The 6,470-nt window shown below is 59.3% G+C and overlaps 2 non-coding genes across 2 annotated transcripts; both read right to left on the minus strand.

Moving 5' to 3' along the window:
- Positions 1-733: 733 nt before the first annotated feature.
- On the minus strand, positions 734-4,629 carry LOC130014397 (large subunit ribosomal RNA). Its single transcript, XR_008789413.1, has one exon. It is a non-coding gene; the product is annotated as a large subunit ribosomal RNA (ribosomal RNA).
- A 268-nt stretch (positions 4,630-4,897) lies between these two features.
- LOC130014396 (5.8S ribosomal RNA) lies at positions 4,898-5,046 on the minus strand. The gene has a single exon (XR_008789412.1). It is a non-coding gene; the product is annotated as a 5.8S ribosomal RNA (ribosomal RNA).
- Between the last annotated feature and the right edge of the window lie 1,424 nt (positions 5,047-6,470).

Raw genomic sequence — 6,470 nt, forward strand, 5'->3', positions numbered from 1 at the left:
GGCCGTCTAGAGGAATTATTCCGGCCCGACCGCCTCTCGGCCGCATCTCTCTCCCAAAGCCTCGAGACGGGCACTCGGCCGAGAGGTTCATCGGCCGTCTAGAGGAATTATTCCAGCCCGACCGCCTCTTCCCCGCATCTCTCTCTCTCCCAAAGCCTCGAGACGGGCACTCGGCCGTCTAGAGGAATTATTCCAGCCCGACCGCCTCTCGGCCGCATCTCTCTCCCAAAGCCTCGAGACGGGCACTCGGCCGTCTAGACGTATTATTCCAGCCCGACCGCCTCTTCCCCGCATATCTCTCTCCCAAAGCCTCGAGACGGGCACTCGGCCGTCTAGAGGAATTATTCCAGCCCGACCGCCTCTCGGCCGCATCTCTCTCTCCCAAAGCCTCGAGACGGGCACTCGGCCGTCTAGAGGAATTATTCCAGCCCGACCGCCTCTTCCCCGCATCTCTCTCTCTCCCAAAGCCTCGAGACGGGCACTCGGCCGTCTAGAGGAATTATTCCAGCCCGACCGCCTCTCGGCCGCATCTCTCTCTCTCTCTCTCTCTCTCAGATTTCGGTTGCCAAGTCCCACCACCCACGGTAACACACCGATTGCGTGTAGGCACGGGCAATATTAAATTAAATCAAAATATTAAAGCCAACATCCAATCTCCTCTCTACCTCTAGAGAGGAGCAGCAGGCAGAAGAAGAGTAGTGAAAAAAGAGAGAGCTCTGTCCGTCTGAAGCGGACAAATCTCCTAGTCGAGGGACAAGTCTCAACGCATCGCAGCCACAACAGGCCGCTCTACCGAGTACGACACCCCGACTCGCACAAACCCAAGTCGTCTGCAAGCAGATTTACCTGCCTTCGAAAGACACCTGCCGAAACACACAGGTCGGACACACACCACCCCGTTCGCCCGCGAAGGCGAAGTAGGGCCTAATCGTTCTGTCGCCGGTCTCAGAGAGGCAGACGCGGACGTCGTGGGACGGGATTCCGGCTTAGAGGCGTTCAGCCGTAAGCCCCAGGACAAAGGCAAAGCCCCAATGGCAATAAACCACCAAGCACCAACGCTTTCAATCCCGGACCAACGTTCCTCTCGTACTAGTCAGTCCTACCCGCTCGTAACCGCTCATTCGTAAAGAGTTCCCTACCAGTAGGGTAAAACTAACCTGTCTCACGACGGTCTAAACCCAGCTCACGTTCCCTGTTGGTGGGTGAACAATCCAACGCTTGGCGAATTCTGCTTCGCAATGATAGGAAGAGCCGACATCGAAGGATCAAAAAGCAACGTCGCTAAGAACGCTTGGCTGCCACAAGCCAGTTATCCCTGTGGTAACTTTTCTGACACCTCTTGCGGGAAGCAGTAAAGAATAGAGCTCTCCCATCGTCGCCCTAAGGGCGACACAAAAGGATCGATAGGCCTTGCTTTCACACGGATCCCTCCTACTGAAAAGCATCCTCAAGCCAGCATTTGCCCTTTCGCTCTACCAAGGGTTTCTCCCCCTTCTGAAGCTGGCCTTGGGGCGCCCGCGCTAGACTTTCGCGGGCACACCGCCCCAGTTAAATTCAGAACTGACTCTGTCCTCGATCGCCCTCGCGAGGGACCTGGTCCCGCAAGACGAACAGCCGGTTGCCCGACCGCCCGCCTTTAGCGCGGGGGACCCCTCGCTTAGCACCTTGCGCTCGCCGACACCGCCCCGAATGCGGCCGCTCTCGTGGTCCTCATCGAGTGAGTTGAACGAGGAACGCAGTAGTGGTCTTTCACTTGCGCCGTAAAGCAGTCCCACCTAGGCTACACCTGCGCTCTCGCCCAACCAAGCCAATCGCGAATCAAGCTCAACAGGGTCTTCTTTCCCCGCTGACAGCCCCGGACCCGTTCCTCCGGCTGTGGCTTCGCTAGATAGTAGATAGGGACAGTGGGAATCTCGTTAATCCATTCATGCGCGTCACTAATTACATGACGAGGCATTTGGCTACCTTAAGAGAGTCATAGTTACTCCCGCCGTTTACCCGCGCTTCCGTAAATTTCTTCACCGTGACATTCAGAGCACTGGGCAGAAATCACGTCCCGTCAACACCGATCTCCGGCCTTCGAGACGCTATGTTTTTACTAAACAGTCGGATTCCCCCGGACCGTGCCAGTTCTGATCGAGCCGTTCCTCGCGCCCGTGCCGAAAACGGGGAGAGTCGCCCCTACCCCGCTCCGTCCGCCTGCCCTTCCGAGGGTAGAACGTTCGCCGTTCGGTGCGCCCAAGTCCAAATTAATATGCCACCTGGCGGACTCCCGCTCTAGGATTCCCTCTTCCGAAGCTAGCAGCGGGTCGCTCGGCCCTCAGAGCCAATCCTTCTCCCGAAGTTACGGATCCATTTTGCCGACTTCCCTTACCTACATTGTTCTATCGACCAGAGGCTGCGAACCTTGGAGACCTGCGGCGGATTGAGGTACGGCCCGAGGCGAGAGCGTGTGATAGATTTCAAAGAAATGTTTAGCCGTCGGAGTTTCAAGGACCGTCGAGTCGTAGCCGAACAGGCCCCCGCTGGAGCCGGCTTTGCGGATAAAGTTGATTGCTCTCGCTCCCTATCTCCGGCAGAACCGCTTCCAGGGTCAGCGAGCGCACCTCAAAAAGAAAAGTTAACTCTTCTCGACTCTCCCGACGGCGTATCCGACCTTCTTTGCGTCACCGCTTGTGCTCCGCCTTCGGGTACGGGAATCCTAACCCGTTTCCCTTTCGGCCCGTGCATTGGGTGAGACTTTTTCTGTGATAAAAAAACGTCCCGCTTCCCGTAGGATTTCTCCCAGGCCTTAGGACCGACTAACCCGCGGCCGATCGAAGGAGCAACGCGGAACCCTTCTCCACTTCGGCCTTCGAGGTTCTCGCTCGAATATTTGCTACTACCACCAAGATCGGCACCCGCGGCCGCTACACCCAGACTCGCGTCTAAGGCTTCAGCGCTGACCGCGGCGACCCTCCTACTCGTCTCGGCTTCGGTCAGTCCCCGCGGCAGGCCGCGAGGAATTGCCGAGACGGCCGGGTGTAGGCTGCACGCTACAGCGCCATCCATTTTCAGGGCCCACCAATTCGGCAGGTGAGTTGTTACACACTCCTTGGCGGGTACCGACTTCCATGGTCACCGTCCTGCTGTCTTTACCGATGGACGCCTTTTGTGGGTTCTGCTGAGCGTGACGATCGGGCGCCTTAACCCGGCGTTTGGTTCATCCCACAGCGCCAGTTCTGCTTACCAAAAGTGGCCCACTTGGCACTCGTACATTTCGACGGGGGCCGAGCCTCCCAGATCGAGCGGTAGGCACCCCTTCTCGCCCGTTCAAAGTTTGACAATAGCTCCACGCCATTTCGGCACGGACTCCTCTAATCATTCGCTTTACCGGACGAAACTGTCTCGGCGAGCGCCAGCTATCCTGGGGGAAACTTCGGAGGGAACCAGCTACTAGATGGTTCGATTAGTCTTTCGCCCCTACGCCCAAGTTCCGTGATCGATTTGCGCGTCAGAACCACTTAGGACCTCCACCAGCATTTCTCCCGGCTTCGTCCCGCTCGGGCCTAGTTCACCATCTTTCGGGTCCCAACGCGAGCGCTCTTGCTCCGCCGAGGCCGTAACAACCCCCGACGGGCCGGTCCTGCGCCCCCCTCGCCCGAGAGAGGATCGGACCACGTCGCTTTCGCTGCGCCCCAAGGGAGTGTTTTTCCCTGTGACTCGCGCTCACGTTAGACTCCTTGGTCCGTGTTTCAAGACGGGTCGGGAAGAGTGCCGCCACGGCCAGCCGCGGACCCTCTAGACCGTCCCCCAATGCCCGCCGCCCCACCGACGCCGACCGAGCGACCGCACTTGCACTGTTAAGCCCACGAGGGGCAGTCAAGACGGCCGCGACGACGCCGGGAGACTAGGTCGGGAGCGAGGACGGGGCCGTTCCTCGGCCCGGAGCTACGTTCGCCCTAGAGCCGACCGGAGCAGGCAGTCCGAAGACAGGTGCGACGCCCCGAGGGACGCGCCCCTCGCCTGACTCCAGCCGAGACGAAGCACTCCGAGCCGGTCGCGACTCGCGACACAGCGGAAGATACGCCGACGGGGACGAACCCTCTCGCACGACCGAGCCCGTCCTCCGAAAAGAACAAGTCCCGGCCGCGCGAGGAGCCGCCTACCCGGCGAGCTGGATTCCGCTGATCGCACCGGCGGTTCCACCCGTTTGCCCGTAGGCGCTTTCACGGTCTCTTGAACTCTCTCTTCAAAGTTCTTTTCAACTTTCCCTCACGGTACTTGTTCGCTATCGGACTCGTGCAAGTATTTAGCCTTAGATGGAGCTTACCACCCGCTTTGAGCTGCGATCCCAAGCAACTCGACTCGCAGGTACCGACTGCGCCGGGCAGAAGACCCAGACCGAACTAAAGGCCTCACACCCACTCTGGGAGCACACCTGTCCCGCGGGACTTGTTCGGACGGTCAGACGCCTGACGAGTCGGACCCTTACGCCACAATTCCCGAACCGCCGAGGTCCGACGGGGGATTCGGCGATGGGCTCTTCCCGCTTCGCTCGCCGCTACTGAGGGAATCCCGGTTGGTTTCTTTTCCTCCGCTTAGTGATATGCTTAAGTTCAGCGGGTAATCTCGCTCGATCCGAGGCCGGTGAGAAAAGGTGACGGAGGGGAGAGAGATGCGGAGAGTACGTGCGCCCGGAAGGACGCCCGCGCCACTGCACCCCGAACCCGTTCTGTGAGCCACCCGAGAGGGTTAATCCCAGGCGAGAACGGAACGCCGGAGTGACACTGGGCGGGGCGCTCGAGAGCCTCCCTCCCGTGCTCCTCCCGCACTCCGCTCCGTCGATTGTCAGGTCTGCCTTTGAGGAGACGGGGCCTCGCGGCCGCGACTCCCAGTCTTGGGGATTCTTACCTGCCGGCCCTCGGACGAACGTGGCCGCGGGAGGACCCGCTGCCGCCATGTGCGTTCGAGACGTCGATGATCTTCACTGCAATTCACATCACTTAACGCGTCAGGCCGCGCTCTTCATCGACGCACGAGCCGAGTGATCCAACGCCTACGGTCGTACGCTTTTGCTTTCATTAAGTCTGACGGCCGCCGAAAACGACGGCCCGTGTCAAAGTGTTTCCATCATAGTGTGAAAAAAAATCAAGACCGATCGAGAAGATCGCCGGCGGTCTCGGTGCTGACGACCGAGACTCTTTGAACGTGCCCGGCTCGCTCTCGTCTCTCTCTCTCTCTGTCTCTCCCGCCGCCGAGCCGCGGAGGGAGGAAGAGGGAGAGGGAAGGAAAGGAGGGGTCGTGAAACACGTACCGACAAAGAGAGAGAAGCCACAACCGAGGCCGTGCGCAGCAGTGGAGTGCCGCGGCACGCCTCGCCACAGACTGGTTGGCTCGGGACGAGCCTCCTAGCGTCTGACCGACCGTGAAACGGTAAAGTTTCGAGGGGGTTTGGTTTCTTCGTCCGCAAAGAGAGCGAAGAGGTATACGGTAATGATCCTTCCGCAGGTTCACCTACGGAAACCTTGTTACGACTTTTACTTCCTCTAAATGATTAAGCTCGAACGCCTTTCCGGGCCCGTCCGAAGACAGGCCCAGTCTAACGGCCTCGCTTAGCCATTCTATCGGAGGTAGCGACGGGCGGTGTGTACAAAAGGCAGGGACTTAATCGGCGCCAGCTGATGACGGACGCCTACTCGGAATTCCTCGTTCACGGGGCTGAGTTGCAAGCCCCGATCCCCAGCACGAAGACGATTGGCACGGTTAACCCGTTGTAGGCGAGACTGCCCCCGAAGGAACAGCCCCAACCTCCCCTCTCGGGGCGGGTTCCCGGCCTGACCAAACCAAGACCGTAGGCACTCGCGCTTTCGTCTTCAGTGTAGCGCGCGTGCGGCCCCGGACATCTAAGGGCATCACTGACCTGTTATTGATCTCTCTCACCTAGCTTAAGCTTGCTCGGGATCCCCCTAAGAAGTAGCGACGACCGCTTCGACTCGCCCGATGTTCTCCCTGCTCCCCGAGGGGAGACTAAGATTCGAGAACCACGAGCCGACTAGTTAAGGGCGAGGCCTCGCCCGTTAGCGGAATAAACCAGACTTTTCACTTCACCAGCCACGAACGGCCATGCACCACCACCCATCGAATCGAGAAAGAACTGCACGAGCGTCTGTCAATCCTGACGATGTCCGGACCGGGTAAGTTGCCCCGTGTTGAGTCAAATTAAGCCGCAGGCTCCACTCCTTGTGGTGCCCTTCCGTCAATTCCTTCAAGTTTCAGCCTTGCGACCATACTACCCCCGGAACCCGTAAACTCTCAGGTTGCCCGAAGCCGCCACGGACGGGTCCATAACCGCTGTTCTCGAGCCTCGTCCGCGGCCCGGTCGGCAGCGTTTACCGTCGGTACTACGACGGTATCTGATCGTCTTTGCTCCACCCACCTTCGTTCTGGATTAAGGAAGACGTCCGGGGCCAGCGCTTTCGCTTCGAGTC

The sequence above is a fragment of the Patella vulgata genome, unplaced genomic scaffold, assembly GCF_932274485.2.
Source record: "Patella vulgata unplaced genomic scaffold, xgPatVulg1.2 scaffold_106, whole genome shotgun sequence".
NCBI classification, from domain to species: domain Eukaryota; kingdom Metazoa; phylum Mollusca; class Gastropoda; family Patellidae; genus Patella; species Patella vulgata.